The following is an 18,613-nucleotide window of genomic DNA, read 5'->3' as shown; positions in this document are numbered from 1 at the left end:
TTAATGATCCCAAGGTAGCTGGGACCATAGTCACCAAATAAACAATTGGTAACACACTAAGTAGTGGCTCAAGAGGAAGCACATTAGGGTCCTGGAGTAGCCTAGCCAGTCTCCAGACCTTAATGCCATAGAAAATACACGAAGGGAGCTGAAGGTTCAAGTTACCAAACCTCAGCCTGGAAACCTTAATGACTTGGAGAGGATCTGTAAAGAGGAGTGGGACAAAATCCCTCCTGAGAGGTGTGCAAACCTGGTGGCCAACTACAAGAAACCTCTGACCTCTGTTATTGCCAACAATGGTTTTGCCACCAAGTACTAAGCCATGTTTTGCGAATGGGTCAAATATTTATTTCAGAAATTAAAATGCAAATCAATTTATAACTTTTTTGAAAAGCGTTTTTCTGGATTTTGTTGTTATTTTCAGTTTCTCAGTGGCTCTTATGACTTCACTATTTGCAAGTGGGACTCACATTTTCTAATGCCATGTTGCAAAGGGCCATTAAAGTGACCTACAAAGCATCACTATGCACTGACTACTGGCAGCTTTTTCAAAACATACTTCACAGGTGGTACCTTAGACCCTATAAACTCTCTAAAATGTTCCCTAACACATCAGCTAACTGTTGGCACCATTGTGTTTCAGGTAAAAGAAACGGGGGGGGGGGCAAAGGGAGGAGGGCGCCTCTCTAAATGTAGTATTAAAACAGTATAATTTATTGCACAAGATTAAAAACACTTAGAAGATATAAGTGAGAGTCATGCTTATCATGTGTGTGTAGTCCTGGAAGTTCTTTTGTGTCCCACAGGCTCCTCTCACAACCCAGGTAGCTAGGAAAGGTTGTGGTGTGATGTGGTGCTGAATAGCTATACATTCAGGAAAACCAGGAAGTAGTCAGCTCCACGCTGTGGGAGGAAGGGGTCAGGACTGTCTCTGTGAAATAAAAGGCTACGTGCTCGGAGCTCACAAATCGTTCCACTGGACACAATAGAGATGCCAGGACTACATACTTACGACAAGCATGACTTATATCTTGTAAGTGTTTTTAATCTTGTGCAATAAATGATACTGTTTTAACGCTACACTTAGAGAGGCACTTTACCTCCCTTGTTTCTTTTACATGTATTGCAGAATTGCTAGATACACTCAGAGGATGGCTGCCTCTTTTTAAATCACCCCTTACCGTGGTTCAACTTTGTTTTTACTAATCAACCGTATGTTATTGCTTTAACTCTTTTCTATATATGACCTCTCTGTTGTAATCTTGTTTGTTAATAACATTGTTTTATTATACTTTTGTCCATTGCCTGAAAAGGCCGAATGAGGGCCTCTGCCCCTTTATTCCTCTCTTCTTCTGAGTTAAACATTATACGGATGTGGTCTTAGGAGGCCTTAGGAGTGTTGTTTCAATCATTTACAAACTAAGGACATTGCCTTCCTGGAGCGCTAGATACCAATGTACCTTCAATTGTGTTTCAATTGGCTCTCTAATACACATTATGGTTTTGTCCTTCTGGTACATCCTACTGAAATTAAGTCTTTAAATTGATCTCTGAATTTACCCCTCTACATGTCTCTCCTAATATCAGCATGGCACTCTTACATCTAAACATAAAATCCATACCCATAGCAGCCCAAACTCTTGTCATTCACATCTTTCTATCTGCAAAATCAAATATTTGGAAGTCCCTTACAGTTCCTAGCATAACAGACATGGTACTTGACCTTAACTAAATTTGTGCTCCACACATTTTCTTCATCTTGAAATTTATGGATGCCACGCAAGTCTTATAAGGGATGTTAATTGTAGACATATATATTCCTGAAGATTATGTCTGTTCTACTCAGTTATGACTCTATTAAGCCCTCCCTTAATGATGTACTGCTTAGCAAACCTCGCTCTATGCTGTATTATACCCTATGTACTGGATGACATCTGTGTCATAATATGCAGTCTTACTGATTATATGACTGTTTTTGAGCTATATTTGTCATGCTTTTGTTATATTACATTTATAATAGTATTTGCTACTCTTTGTTGTTGTTTTTTTTTTGTTGTTGTTGATTGTATACTTTTGAAAACCAATAAAATGTGAAGATTGGTTGCCAAGTGGGCTTCTGATAGAGGCTTCAATGGCAATAGCAACGCTCATTGCTCAAATATTTTCCATCATTGTCACCATCAGGAAGCCAGTCTTGAAAAAATGAAAAAAAAAACAGTTGTCACTAAAGTCAGTGCATGCAGACTGGATGTGGCTGCAAAGAGGATGGAGAAGTTAGTTGTTCCTTGGTAGTTTCTAAAAAAAAAAAAAATGGTAATTATTTATAATAAACATTGATTTATCACTCTAAATGTCATCTAAATGTCAACCATTTAGAAATCTACTTTAAATAATAAACCATCTGACAGTTCCACAATCAGTTAGTAAAATGTGCTCAGACTTCACCTACTGACTGTTTGTTATTCTAACAAATGTCCCAACTTACGTACTTGCTAATTAAGACAACAAATGCTTTAATTTTCAAAAATAAAATATATCACTGAATTGTGGACTTCTTGAAAGAGGAAAAAGTGAATTGTAATAGGGAAATTTGTCTACATTCTTGGTAAGGGTGCATTGGTATTGCTTACAATTTTGTATACAGACAATAAACTCTAAACTGTGTTCAGTGAGAATGAAATCCTCAACAAAAACAACTATAATAAAAGGTATGTAGCTTTAACATTTTACCTATTTTATGCATTGTGAAGATTTACAAAAAGTAAAATATAATAACTATATTTTGAACATCACTATTTTTCTGCAAGAAATATATTGTTATTTTTTATATTTGTCCTGTTTTGTTTATCTGTTTTTATACTATACAAATGATTTGGATTTTATTATCTTTTATTATCAAGAAATAAATTCAGATGGATCATGGAACTAATAATCTGAACATTTTTATATGGACAGCATAGCTTATCTAAGAAATCACTGTCTTAAAAAACAGGAAGGTAAGAGATGATAATTTAAAACAATACTTTCAAGCTGAATGCTAGAACGTTTTTTGGTTTTACTTTTATAACAATTTTAAGTGGCATTTCGCTTTAGCCTGATAACTAAACACATAATAGACACCATACAATCACAACTGTAATGTTCTACAATTAAGAAATACATGTGCAATTTTAAGACACAGTAGGGCTCATTTGCTAAAAGAGTTGAAAATCTTCACACAATTCATTATGATTATTCCTTTGAATTATCAAATCATGTGAAAAGCAAATTCCTGTTCACTTTGAATATCCAGTAATATACAGATGTAGGAGGTAAACAGGAACTTGCTTTTTACATGATTGAATAATTTAAGGGAGAATTCACTCCATTTATTGTGTGAAGATTCTCAACTTATTTGGTAAATCAGCTGTGTAAAACCTCCCACCATCTCTCTGATACACGCATCTCTAGTGATTCCCTACTGCTATACCTCAGATGATGCAAAATACCAAGAGCTTCTGCTTGTGTGGGAGCATAAAACCTCCACTTGATGTTCCAGCACTCGGCTGATTTAGGACAGACCACAAGAAACCACAAGAAAAGGTCCTGAAGACAACCAGTTGAACAGGCCAGATGCCAGAACTTATTTACTTGTCAAGGCACAAAGTTCAATGACTATACATAACTAAAATGTACAAGTATAAGGTTTTTACACTCATTAGCTTTTTCAAAATACTGTCTTTTTATGTGTTCTCTGAGGTAATTATTGTTGTGATGTTAATTTGCATGTATATACAGTACATTCACAACAATAACATAACAATATTTAAAGTTAAAGTCTAGGAATTTAAACACTCTCTAAAATGTGCAAGCTTACTATGGGTTAACTCCAATGAAGTGCATTCCACTTCCCGGCCCTCCAACAGGAGACAGAGGCTTTCCAACACAACAACCACTCTACCCACCCCCAACTGTCCATTTACAAGAGTCAATTTACAGAAGGCTTTGTATTTTGTGAATAGGTTCACATGATATAAAGCATTCCATGGAAGCACAAGAGGAGATTAGGGGTGGGCAGAGTAGTTGCAGTTGACTCTGCAGTTGCAGAAGCTGAAACCTGAAGTTCCAGGATTGTAGCACCTGAAGTAAAGTGATAGCTTTACTCCTGGTGCTGAGTAAAATTGTAAATAGTAAAATAAAAAGATATTTTAAATGAAAAAGGTGACTTGCACCTCATTGCACCTAACCCATATTAACCTGGCACAGTTTAGAAAGTGGCTGAATTCCTGGAGTTTAGATCTAAACTTTGATTGAGATTTGTGACTTTCTTGATTTTGTTTCTCATACCATCCCTAGAACATATATAAATACTTTCACACTGCTAACATATTATATCTCACATAAGCAATTATAGTAATTAGAATGAGTTGATCTGGGTAGCACATTTTTTACATCATCATTACTATTCAGATAAGAACATGGCATTACACTAGTGTTACAATCATAATATAAACACAGGTGTTACATGCTGTGCTTATATGACAAAAAAAAGCAAGCAATCATCAATGCTGTTGATCATTTTAAAAGGGCCAGTTCCAACAGCTACTGGAAAGTATACTAATTGTACTGGATAAAGCATGAAATAATTTTTTTTTATTTTTGTTAAAGTTAATAAAAACTTTTTGTAAACATCTGGTATTCTATTGCCACAACAGTTATCTGCACAATTAATGAGTTCCCAAGACCATTGCAGGAACATTATTGATGTGCAATAGTAAACAGAAATACACTTTGCCAGATGGTATTGTTTAAGAGACGCTTCTTATCATAATGTAAAATTACTAAGCAGGATTCACTGGATTGTAGACATGTGCCAGTAAGACATTTTTACACAATACAATTATCTTAATATTTCCCTCTAAGGTGTCATAGGTTTTAGCAATCCATGTGCTCAAATAAAAGGAACACAATAACTTATGGGGAGATGAGTAGATCAACTGGGATTTCAAGTTCGAGCTGACTTGGATAATTGCTAATGCTGATCCTGTTCCTAAAGACTATTTCAGTATTCTAAAAGTCTGCAGATTGATGTCAGAGGCTTCATTTGAATACAAATGGGCACATTTTGTGCACAATTAAATTCTGATGAATAGAACAATATCTGTCCCCATAGAATAACAACTAGATTTTGTCCAACAATTATTTTATTGGCTTATGTGGATTTCAGACACACTTGGATGGTGTTTATAAAAGGGAACAGAAAACTCTGCATTGTGTGGTATTACAGTGATACACATAAACAATGACATGCATATAAGCACACACAAACATTATTTGTAAATGGATTTAAGATATACAGTATATGTTCTAATGAATGCATATTTAAAAAACTATACCTATAAAAGATTAAGGACCATTATGACCCATATGCAAAGAACTTGGAGAGCCACTAAAAGCAATACAAAGCTTTCCCCTGCAGTCCAAAGCACAAAATGGGTGCTAGCATTCAAACATGCTCACCCAGGCTAATAGAAGTAAATTAGAGGCGAGAAGGTGAAAACACCACACACTGGAGCCCAACCTATATATAGAAATGTGAAGATACAACTTCAACCTAAGCTTCTCCTGACTACACTTCTGTCTTCTGATTAGGGATGAGCTGAACACCCCCGGTTCGGTTCGCACCAGAACCTTCGAACGGACCAAAAATTCGTATGAACTTTAGAATCTGATTAAAGTCTATGGGACTCGAACGTTCGAAATCAAAAGTGCTAATTTTAAGGGCTAATATGCAAGATATGCAACAGACAACACCAGCAAAAAGGGGTATCTTCAGGTGTATACTGTGCTGGAGGCACACAACACCCACTTTAACTTCTGCAGATGCCTGTATTAGAGAACACCAGCAATAAAGGGTAGATACAGGTGTATACTGTGCTGTGCTGGAGGCACACAGATGCCTGTATTAGAGAACACCAGCATAAAAAGGTAGATACAGGTGTGTAGTGATATAGTATATATAGCGTGGGTAGATGATTAATTCGTTATTATAAGTACTCTTCCGCACCAACCCAATTCTTCCAGAGAGATGCACTTTATTGACTTCCAATACAGAACAAAGTCTTGCAACAGATGACAAAATATCCAACAGAGTATATTTTACAGATCTAGAACATATTCAGAGCTCCATATTCCTTAATCCTTGGTGCCTTCACGACCACCACACACCCAGACAAGACTGACTGAATGCCAGCTTGAATGTCCTCTCAAGTACTGGTCTGACACGGGGGGGGGGGGGGGGGTTCTGCTAGGTCTAGGTCAACCAAATGTTTCCCATGAATACCTCCCTCCAATCTTATTACCATCAATAAATACTTCTTCTATGGTCCTACATCTTCCTTAAGTTAAAACAATGTATCCATTGAAATGTTCAATTAGCTTAACAGGCCATACCTCACACACCTAGGTAGACTTGCATAAGATTAACACATCAAAGGGTCTTCAGCTGTCCCTTTGATATGTTAAAATGCAGTTGGCTTGGACAACTCAACTGAATTTCTGGTTATTATGGTACTTTAATACAATATCCTACATGAATTGGCCAACATATTACAACATATACCCCCACTTGGGTCTGTTCTAACTTCTAGAACTGACCCATAAATCAAACAACAAAAAAATATCATCATGATTTAAGGTAATGAATGCTTTACAATGGCTCATATAAAATATGAAGATGAAACTGGTTACATCTCTCTTCACCAGCCTCTAAAATATCCCCATGAAACAGTTATTAGATAATATAACTGTTAGACCATGACTGGAAAAGGATTTAGTAAACATCCGTGGTCATATAGCTGTTAGGCCTTATTATATCACATCAAGATCTTGAATATTGCGCAAAGACGAGCTGATGTCACAGTCCATTCCTCGGTCTGACTTCATCACATCTCTCACCATCTCACTGAAAGTAAACTTGGTATGCTCTGGGAGCTCCAATCCACATAAGTCCAGGATTCTCTCATCTCCAGGCTCAAGGTTTTCATTTTTAAGGATGCTTCTACACAAATATTCTACTTTTATCTTCATAATAAGAAGAACCATCAATGTACCAGCATTCAGTTTCAAGGTCAAAAGGTTTGGATACGGCAGTAAAAACTCTGTGCTGCAAACTATTTACTTGCCCTTACATTCATGAGTCCATCTGAGTATTTTACAATTCACATCTGCTTCTTTTCATTTCCTATTTGAGCAACGATAACCTGTTGTGTACCTGTCAAGTACCTGAATTTGTTGATTGCCAGCCACAATTTATTTTTGTAAGTTGCCGTAGGCCGACCCCTCATAGCTTTCAATAGAGTAGTTACTTGGATCATTCAGTCCATAATTCCACCTGAATGGTATACCCTCATACGATGGTTCAGATAGAATCAGCGTGACATCAGTGTTTATTAGATCTTCTATCCAGACAAAGCGGCAGTGGAAATTCTTGCCAGTATCCTCACCATGAAAGATAGAAAGGTATTTTTCATCCATATGTGTCATAGCCTTTAGTATATTATAAACAACTGATTCAACAAAGTTTCAAATCATGACTGGAGTGATGAATTTCACTCACCCCTCTTATAAATTTAGGAAAACCACCCAACATGCTATAACTTATGCTATACCAAGCCATTGTGCAGCATCTCACCTTAGATGTCAAATATATTGATCAATATGCAATATGTAATATGTATGGATGTTATGAAAATTATTTTAGGTTTAAATGCTTCGCTCTGGTTTTAAGATAAAGTTCAAGAAATAAAACATAATGAAAATTAAAAAATATATCTGGGAAAGGGATAAAAATAAAAAAATAGGGCGTCGAGGAAGAAAAGTCCATTGAAGAGAAAATTTGGATGTTCAAAAAAAGTCCATTGCTTGATGAATATTGAGAGAGTCCATGAATTCAGCGTTTCTCCCCCACTAGCCAGCAATTTCAGATACTTCTAGTGCTTCTGCTATTCACATGCAAACAAGCATCACCGGCAATATCTGAAAGACAAAAACTCTCCAACAAAAAACTCATTAGCAAGGTCTTCAAACATTATTTGAAGTTAAAACAAAGTACTATTTACACATTTACAGTTTGAAGCTAATTCACCCCCACTGCTAGAGAAGTGTCATTTGCATTCAAAAACAGATCTGGAGAATGTACATCTTCATTTATGACACCCTGGAATCTGTTCAACTTTTCCAATAATGTGTAATGTTCTATTTTCAGTTTATCATACTCAATCTTCAGGTGGTCATATTTCTGTTTTAACTGAGAAAATGGTATCCAGGTCTTGGACCTTTTCTTATTATTTTGGTCAGCCCTGTTTTTCAAATTAATATCACCTATGTTTGACCCGGAGTCTCCTCCCTGGGTGTTATCATAAGATATTATCTTTTGATCTTTATGTTCAGTATTTGTCCTAAACAATTTGTCTAAATCAATTTTGACAGCTTGCTCATTTGACTTTCTCCATAAATGGTCTGCTCTCAACAATACGTCTTTTAAATCATGAGGATTTGGCGTAACTAATAAGATATTTTGTTTGATATCTTCATGCAAAGCATCTAGAAAGATACTCATATGTATCAAGCCACCATGCTCAAATGCAAGGTTACCGACCAATAATTCCATAATAGTAGATATCCTGTGTGACAATTCATAGGGAGATTCATTTTGCATTTGTTGGATCTTCCCATGAATAGTAACATCAGAACGTTCACCATACAAAACACATAATAATTCCAGTAATATGTCCCTTGTCCTCACAGGCTGAATACAGATCTGTTTAATTCTCATCCAAAGACCACTTCCTATAGAATGTTGCAAAACTCTTTCTAAGTCAGATGGGTTTAGACTGTACACATCTCTGACATTCTGCAAGTCACAAAACCATTTTAAAAATCTGTTCAAATTATGACAGGGAATCATTCCTAATTCTTTAAGAATTGCATCTAATTCTTTTGGTTTCAAAGGCTTCATTACCAGCTGAACTTCACCTGTATTATTAATATTGTTATAAATTGTGGAGGTCACAGTGGGTGCAGCTGGCAACGAATTATCAGATTTAATATGAGGTTCTCTACCATTTGATAGAAAGTTTGTGTTTGTATTTTGCTGCAGATTGTTGAATCCAAGATTTGATGCATATCTGCATTCCTGAGATCTCTTCTCTAATTCCATAATTCTTAATTTTAATCTCTCATTTTCCTCTGATAATTCATCACAGCGTTCAGATTTCTCAAGCAAAGCTCCCCCAATGGTAACTGCATGCAATTTTAAATTTACTGTCTCAGTGTCTGATTGGTTTTGTAACCTCCCACAAACATTGTTGCTATTAGCAACTGCATTCTGTAACTGGGTAATTTCCTCAACCTTACCCTTCAAAGAACTTTCCATGGCTAAACAGCAAGATAACAAGCCCTGTACAATAAAACTTTTTCTTTTACTTTCTGAAATTTTGCTATCAAAAACATTTTTCTCAAAAAATTCCTTCATCATAGTCCATGTCTGCTTAAATTTTTCTGGAATTTCATAAGGACCGCCATGACACTTAATACATTTTAATACCCATCTGTTAACTTTATCATCACTGACACTAGCTTCACACTGAGTAAGCATTTTGACTATATTACTAATAATTAAAAAAAAGGAAATATTTTACTCACCGCATTAGTTACTCCTTCAGCCTCCAGTTCAGGTCTTCTGGTACACGACACAGTCCTTTTCTCCAGAGAATAACTCTGGGGTTCCAAACTTTTTTTAATTTTGTAGATCAGACTCTCTTATGTCACAACCAGACATTAGAGTCACAGCACAGGTCTCCATCAGACTTTCGTCCACCTCACAGGATTGTTGTCACCACCGACTTCTGTTACTAAGTCCTGAAAATGCTCTTCTGGTCACTTGAATGGCACCACTGTAGTGATATATTATATATATATCTTTTATCACCAATCCGGATCACGGCACCACTGTAGTGATATAGTATATATAGCGTGGGTAGATGATTAATTCGTTATTATAAGTACTCTTCCGCAGCAACCCAATTCTTCCAGAGAGATGCACTTTATTGACTTCCAATACAGAACAAAGTCTTGCAACAGATGACAAAATATCCAACAGAGTATATTTTACAGATCTAGAACATATTCAGAGCTCCATATTCCTTAATCCTTGGTGCCTTCACGACCACCACACACCCAGACAAGACTGACTGAATGCCAGCTTGAATGTCCTCTCAAGTACTGGTCTGACACGGGGGGGTTCTGCTAGGTCAACCAAATGTATCCATTGAAATGTTCAATTAGCTTAACAGGCCATACCTCACACACCTAGGTAGACTTGCATAAGATTACCACATCAAAGGGTCTTCAGCTTTCCCTTTGATATGTTAAAATGCAGTTGGCTTGGACAACTCAACTGAATTTCTGGTCATTATGGTACTTTAATACAATATCCTACATGAATTGGCCAACATATTACAACAAGATGTATACTGTGCTGGAGGTACACAACACCCACTAACTCCTGCAGATGCCTGTATTGGAGAACGCCAGCAAAAAAAGGGTAGATACAGGTGTATACTGTGCTGGAGGCACACAACACCCACTTTAACTCCTGCAGATGCCTGAGAAAAGAATCTTGCTCTTTCCCTGCACACCGGAACACACTACACAAGGCTGCCGCGCTGGCAGCCTTATTTAGTGTGGGGCATATACTAAACCCCCTGAGCTATAATTGGCCACAGGCATCCTGCCTGTGGCCAATTATGGCTCTCCTCACTGTCGGCGCTGTGATTGGCCAAGCATGCGGGGTCACAGTGCATGCTTGGCCAATCATGAGCCAAAAAGTAAAAATAGTGTAGCGCTTCAATGGTAATAGGTGTAGTCAACATAAATTAAAAGGATAATCATGTAACAGAGATCATATAAATGATATAGATGCCTAGAGAAAAAAGTCCAAAATTGGGCACAAATTTCACAATGTAGCTGGCACGGGGGTGACCGAACCGTCACAAAGGAGGAAGAGATCACACTAGGCGGATGTATTCATGTGAATCTGCTTGACTGTAAACATCAAGGAAGGTAGATAAATACTTCTTACCAACTCTGTTGGACTCACACAGTCGTATGACAGTTGAGTCTGGAAGGCTTGAGGTCACAATCTGGGACCAAGGAGTATGTGGAGGGAGGTCTGTTGAACTGGTGGAGGGACTCCAAACGGCTGTATGCCCGATAATGTATTTCACAGATGGAACATCAAGGTTGTTTGTAGTCCAGCTCAGACGCGGCCCGTTACACCGATACTCCAATCTCCCCCGAATGGGGAGGAGGATATTTGGGGGTTTAGACCAAAAAGAAGGAAAAAAAGAAAAAAGGGCTCCACATGGTGCGGGTCAAACGGTATAAAATGGTAATTTATTAAAGTCAAAATGTTATTAATGACTTGGTGATCACAAAAATAGAGTAAAATGAAATTAAAAGCAATGTAGGGTGCCAACAGCTAGACCAACGCGTTTCGACACATATGTCTTCGACAGGGGCATGTTGGGGCCCACCACATTGCTAACAAATATATAAGGAGTCAGAAACAGTTCCGCCTACCAAGGGGCGGAGAATCCTGTCTCGGACAGCCTCTTACAAATACAATGAACAATTTAATCGGATCAATAAACAAATACAAATATCGTCTAATATTCCTACTCATACGAGCTGTTAGATTAAATTTAGTAACAATAAAGAATGGATATAAGCAACCATACTCATGAATAAATTGGTTACATATATTAATCTAGGCCTCCTCAAACGTATAGGTACAGAGGAGTTCAATACACATATAGAAAAAACACATCTAGCACTGGTGTAAGAAGATCAGACATGTAATATTAGTTCTATATAGACTGTATTATACCATCACCTGAAAGGACTGGTTCACGTTTGTATTGTGTCATAAATAAAACTATGGAGGTCAAGGTGGTGATGTCTAATGGGAATCGGTCGTTGTACAAGTTAGATGTTTCTTACTTGTTTTACTGGCGGTATGCAGCCGAGAGGTGTATATGCGTAACCATAGTAACTATTATTGCGTGCTATTCTATTGCTTGGAATTCCGATCAGGTGACCAGAAACGTCATGACGTGCAGTGTAACAAAAAAGGGCTCCACCAATCCCTCGGTGTGCGTGTCACATGACTAGATATGGGAGTGATTATGAAGGACACACGTCCACGGGGTGGGGGCGTGTACGTGTGAACGTCACACAGTGCATCACTTTACAAGAATGTAGGGGAGGGGAGGGGCGTCGAAACTTGGCGCCATTTCCCCCGTGGTGTGCGTCACACGCCGCAGGGCGTGACGAGCGGCATCGGAACCAATCAAATGCGTGACGACATTGCGCATGCGTTGTGGCTTGTGACGCAATCACGTCACGTCATGCGCCGTGATATATGGAGAACTCATTATACCCAGGGCAAGCAGAAAAATACAAGAGGCCGTAGTGACGTCATGCCGCACCAAGTAACAGGTCGCGACGTAACCATGGCGACCGTAAAGCGTCCCTGCATTTAAAAGGCAAAATGTCATAAAGTGAAAGAACGCAAATGAAGGAAAAGAGGGACCCAGACTTCACACCAAAACTAGCATAAACAACTGATAGTAATTGAATGATGTCAAATGAAAAATATAATATATAAAAATAGTGAAATGGATCGAATACTGTGCGTACAAATTACGCACCCATTAACAAGAAGGACCCTGGGGCACCTAAGGCACAAGGGTGGACTCAGAATGTGGTAAATATAGCATATTCACAAATTATGCCAGATATACAACTAAAAAAAAAAACTATGTGTAAATATATGTTTCCCGAAGAACATCTGTCCCAAATCGCACAAAATTAGAAAAAATGCAATGTAATCGCATATGTCTATAATGGAACATGGGACAGGGATTGGGGGACATGTGAAAGGAAAAGTGAGTTGAACTGCATAGATACGTTTTTTTATATGAGAATGAATACCGTGCAGAAAGGACACAGACCAGAAATTGTGGAATGTGTACCATGTAGATAGGTGTTACATAGGTTAATATGTGAACAAACAAAAAAATCGGTGAAAAAATAGTAAGCATATAAATCAGGAGAGATAACAAAGGTGAGGTGTGATACTAATGGTCTATAACTGAATAGATTAGGCCTGATTAATAAAACTATTGATGTCCCAATCTGTGTTCATGCCGAAGGGGGAGTAGCACCTCAATTCATAAATCCAAAATGTCTCGAGGCGCGACACCCCCCTCAGGCATGAATCTCCTCTCCAGTTCGGGACAAATTTGTCAATGACTTGGAAGCGTGTACCCGTGGGGTCTCTATTATGTTTTTCGAGGTAGTGTCTCGGGACCGTGTGTTTATCACAGCCTTTTTTGATTTTACTAAGGTGTTCGTTGACTCTGATAGAGAAGTTGCGAATAGTGCGGCCAACATATTGTTGGTTGCAGGGACATGTGATCAAGTAGACAATATACCTAGTGGTGCAAGTAGTAAAGTGTTTCATAGGGTACCTGCGTGAAGTGGCTGTGGATGTGAAGGAATCGCTTTTCCCCCTGCCCAACGTGTTGTGTATGCAAACATTGCATTTTCTGCAGGGAAAGTATCCCTTGCTCTGTGGGAAAAATTGTATCGATTTAGGGATATCTATTACATTAGGAGAGATGTCATTTTGTATTGATCGGGCTCCCCTGTAGATAGTTCCAGCTTTCTCTGGAATTATTCCACCTAGAACTTTGTCACTACATAGTACCTTCCAGTGCCTATTAATGATTCTCTTTATGTCGTTGTGTTGTGTGGAGAAAGTTGTAAAAAAGGACCATTTGAATTTGTCATTTGTTCTTGTTTTGACTTTCTTTTGTATGAGAGAGGCCCTATCAGTATGTAGAGCTGCTTTAATATCAGCATCAAGGGCGCGTGGATCATAGCCCTTGTCCAGGAACCTCTTACGGATGGTATAGGATTGGGAAATATAGTCACTAACATTCGTGCAGTTGCGCCTGAGCCTGAGAAATTGGCCACGTGGGATGGAACTAAGCCATTGACGGTGGTGGCAACTATCAACAGGAATATATCCGTTCCGATCTGTTGGTTTGAAAAAGGTTCTCAGGACCAGGCGTTTCTGCACTACTGTAACCTCTAGGTCAAGAAAGTGAATGCTAGTTGTACTGGCCTCAAAGGTCAGCTGAATACCACGATCATTACTGTTGAGGGTTGCCATGAAGGTATCCAGAGATGACCGACTATCCCTCCACAGGAGGAGGATGTCGTCTATATAGCTAGCCCACAGCACCAATTCTGGCCTGTCAAGGGCATAGACGACATCCTCCTCCCACTGGGCCATAAACAGATTGGCCAGGCTGGGTGCGTATTTAGCCCCCATGGCAACCCCTCTGGTCTGGGTATAAAAGGTACCCTGGAACCAGAAGTAATTGTGAGACATAGCAAACTCTAATATTTGCATAAGGAAATTCCTATGTATCACAGGGAGTGTAGGGTCCCTGGAGAGAAATAATTCAACAGCTCCTAGGCCTAAGTCCTGTGGGATGCAAGTGTACAACGCAGAAACATCTGCTGTAACTAAAATGAGATCGTCATGGTACTGTATATTTTCAAGTAGTCGGATTGTGTCGCCTGTATCCTGTAAATAAGATGGTATATTCCTTACTAGGGGCTGGAGGTAGGAATCTATATATTTCCCTATTCGCGAGGTGATGGAATCTATACCACTAACAATTGGGCGGCCTGGTGGATTCACTAAATCCTTATGTATCTTGGGAAGTTGGTATATTGTCGGAATACGTGGAGCCAGTGGAATCATAAATTCTCTCTCTTTCTTATTTAAGATATTCAGAGAGAAACCTTCATCTATGATCTGTGTAAGTTCTTTTTTGTATTTGAGGGTAGGATCCCCTGGTAAGGGGCTATAAGTAGTGACATCACTCAGTAGTCTGTTCATTTCCTCAATATAGCGTGTTTTATCTAATACCACTAAGCCGCCCCCCTTATCTGCAGGGCGGATGATGAGATTTTTCCTTTCACATAAAGATTTGAGGCCCTGTGCTATAGAGGGGTCTTGATGTACCCTTTTAATGGGTAACTTATCCAAATCATTTAAAACAAGGTTTTTAAAAACATTGATAGATGGGGGTAGAATGCCTGGGTTGAACAAAGAAGGATTGCTCAATCCAGAATGTCTAACTGATGTAGAATCGGAGATCTTATTGGTTATACTAGGAGAAGACAAAAAATGTCTCTGAATATGTAACTTACGAGTGAACTTCTGCACGTCAATAAATGTGTTGAACAGCAACATTGTCAGCGAGTGAAAAACGCATTTTAGATAAGGGCCTTAAATTTGTCCCACCAAGAAAACTTAATAAATTCAACACATTTATTGACGTGCAGAAGTTCACTCGCTGATATTTAAGCAGCTCTACATACTGATAGAGTCAACGAACACCTTAGTAAAATCAAAAAAGGCTGTGATAAACACACGGTCCCGAGACACTACCTCGAAAAACATAATAGAGACCCCACGGGTACACGCTTCCAAGTCATTGACAAATTTGTCCCGAACTGGAGAGGAGATTCATGCCTGAGGGGGGTGTCGCGCCTCGAGACATTTTGGATTTATGAATTGAGGTGCTACTCCCCCTTCGGCATGAACACAGATTGGGACATCAATAGTTTTATTAATCAGGCCTAATCTATTCAGTTATAGACCATTAGTATCACACCTCACCTTTGTTATCTCTCCTGATTTATATGCTTACTATTTTTTCACCGATTTTTTTGTTTGTTCACATATTAACCTATGTAACACCTATCTACATGGTACACATTCCACAATTTCTGGTCTGTGTCCTTTCTGCACGGTATTCATTCTCATATAAAAAAACGTATCTATGCAGTTCAACTCACTTTTCCTTTCACATGTCCCCCAATCCCTGTCCCATGTTCCATTATAGACATATGCGATTACATTGCATTTTTTCTAATTTTGTGCGATTTGGGACAGATGTTCTTCGGGAAACATATATTTACACATAGTTTTTTTTTTTAGTTGTATATCTGGCATAATTTGTGAATATGCTATATTTACCACATTCTGAGTCCACCCTTGTGCCTTAGGTGCCCCAGGGTCCTTCTTGTTAATGGGTGCGTAATTTGTACGCACAGTATTCGATCCATTTCACTATTTTTATATATTATATTTTTCATTTGACATCATTCAATTACTATCAGTTGTTTATGCTAGTTTTGGTGTGAAGTCTGGGTCCCTCTTTTCCTTCATTTGCGTTCTTTCACTTTATGACATTTTGCCTTTTAAATGCAGGGACGCTTTACGGTCGCCATGGTTACGTCGCGACCTGTTACTTGGTGCGGCATGACGTCACTACGGCCTCTTGTATTTTTCTGCTTGCCCTGGGTATAATGAGTTCTCCATATATCACGGCGCATGACGTGACGTGATTGCGTCACAAGCCACAACGCATGCGCAATGTCGTCACGCATTTGATTGGTTCCGATGCCGCTCGTCACGCCCTGCGGCGTGTGACGCACACCACGGGGGAAATGGCGCCAAGTTTCGACGCCCCTCCCCTCCCCTACATTCTTGTAAAGTGATGCACTGTGTGACGTTCACACGTACACGCCCCCACCCCGTGGACGTGTGTCCTTCATAATCACTCCCATATCTAGTCATGTGACACGCACACCGAGGGATTGGTGGAGCCCTTTTTTGTTACACTGCACGTCATGACGTTTCTGGTCACCTGATCGGAATTCCAAGCAATAGAATAGCACGCAATAATAGTTACTATGGTTACGCATATACACCTCTCGGCTGCATACCGCCAGTAAAACAAGTAAGAAACATCTAACTTGTACAACGACCGATTCCCATTAGACATCACCACCTTGACCTCCATAGTTTTATTTATGACACAATACAAACGTGAACCAGTCCTTTCAGGTGATGGTATAATACAGTCTATATAGAACTAATATTACATGTCTGATCTTCTTACACCAGTGCTAGATGTGTTTTTTCTATATGTGTATTGAACTCCTCTGTACCTATACGTTTGAGGAGGCCTAGATTAATATATGTAACCAATTTATTCATGAGTATGGTTGCTTATATCCATTCTTTATTGTTACTAAATTTAATCTAACAGCTCGTATGAGTAGGAATATTAGACGATATTTGTATTTGTTTATTGATCCGATTAAATTGTTCATTGTATTTGTAAGAGGCTGTCCGAGACAGGATTCTCCGCCCCTTGGTAGGCGGAACTGTTTCTGACTCCTTATATATTTGTTAGCAATGTGGTGGGCCCCAACATGCCCCTGTCGAAGACATATGTGTCGAAAAGCGTTGGGCTAGCTGTTGGCACCCTACATTGCTTTTAATTTCATTTTACTCTATTTTTGTGATCACCAAGTCATTAATAACATTTTGACTTTAATAAATTACCATTTTATACCGTTTGACCCGCACCATGTGGAGCCCTTTTTTCTTTTTTTCCTTCTTTTTGGTCTAAACCCCCAAATATCCTCCTCCCCATTCGGGGGAGATTGGAGTATCGGTGTAACGGGCCGCGTCTGAGCTGGACTACAAACAACCTTGATGTTCCATCTGTGAAATACATTATCGGGCATACAGCCGTTTGGAGTCCCTCCACCAGTTCAACAGACCTCCCTCCACATACTCCTTGGTCCCAGATTGTGACCTCAAGCCTTCCAGACTCAACTGTCATACGACTGTGTGAGTCCAACAGAGTTGGTAAGAAGTATTTATCTACCTTCCTTGATGTTTACAGTCAAGCAGATTCACATGAATACATCCGCCTAGTGTGATCTCTTCCTCCTTTGTGACGGTTCGGTCACCCCCGTGCCAGCTACATTGTGAAATTTGTGCCCAATTTTGGACTTTTTTCTCTAGGCATCTATATCATTTATATGATCTCTGTTACATGATTATCCTTTTAATTTATGTTGACTACACCTATTACCATTGAAGCGCTACACTATTTTTACTTTTTGTTTGTTGAACTTTGTTTGTTTTTGGTGTTGGCTGCTGTTTTGGCTGTTGAGGCCTTTCCTTTATATATATTTAACTATAGCGCAGTGTTTTCCCCCTAATTGTAATTTCCAATCATGAGCCAGCAATGCCCTGCGATGTCGTAGTGCATTGTGGGCCGTTCATGCCACACGAATTTGGTGTGAACGGTCCACAAAGTTCTGAATTCACTGAACAGACGAACGGCCGATGTTCGAGTCAAACATGCGATCGACTGATGTTCGAGTGGAACATGCGATCGAGCCGAACACCGAGCTCATCCCTGCTTCTGATTAAGGACATTTCTAATTTAAAACCTAAAAGGGGCCTTCTACATTATCTCTTGATTTGTTAACACTTCTTTAATATTTTGCAAATTAAAATAATGAAATTTCCCACTGCTCATGTTGCTTTAGTTTTCCATGGAAACTTTGTCAAAAGGGGAAGGAGGCCTGCGGTTTCCTAATCCCAATTTGCAACAGTCAT

At 38.9% G+C, this 18,613-nt stretch overlaps 1 pseudogene; it reads right to left on the bottom strand.

The window, feature by feature from the left end:
- The window catches only part of LOC143930043 (breast cancer anti-estrogen resistance protein 3 homolog pseudogene), a 62,003-nt pseudogene extending 54,479 nt beyond the window's left edge, over nt 1–7,524 (bottom strand).
- Between the last annotated feature and the right edge of the window lie 11,089 nt (nt 7,525–18,613).

The sequence above is a fragment of the Lithobates pipiens genome, unplaced genomic scaffold (assembly GCF_037356315.1).
Source record: "Lithobates pipiens isolate NorthernLeopardFrog02 unplaced genomic scaffold, aLitPip1_a1.2 Scaffold_25, whole genome shotgun sequence".
Classification (NCBI taxonomy): domain Eukaryota; kingdom Metazoa; phylum Chordata; class Amphibia; order Anura; family Ranidae; genus Lithobates; species Lithobates pipiens.
The sequence above is the reverse complement of the archived record's forward strand: the minus strand, read 5'-3'. Positions and strand labels throughout refer to the sequence as shown.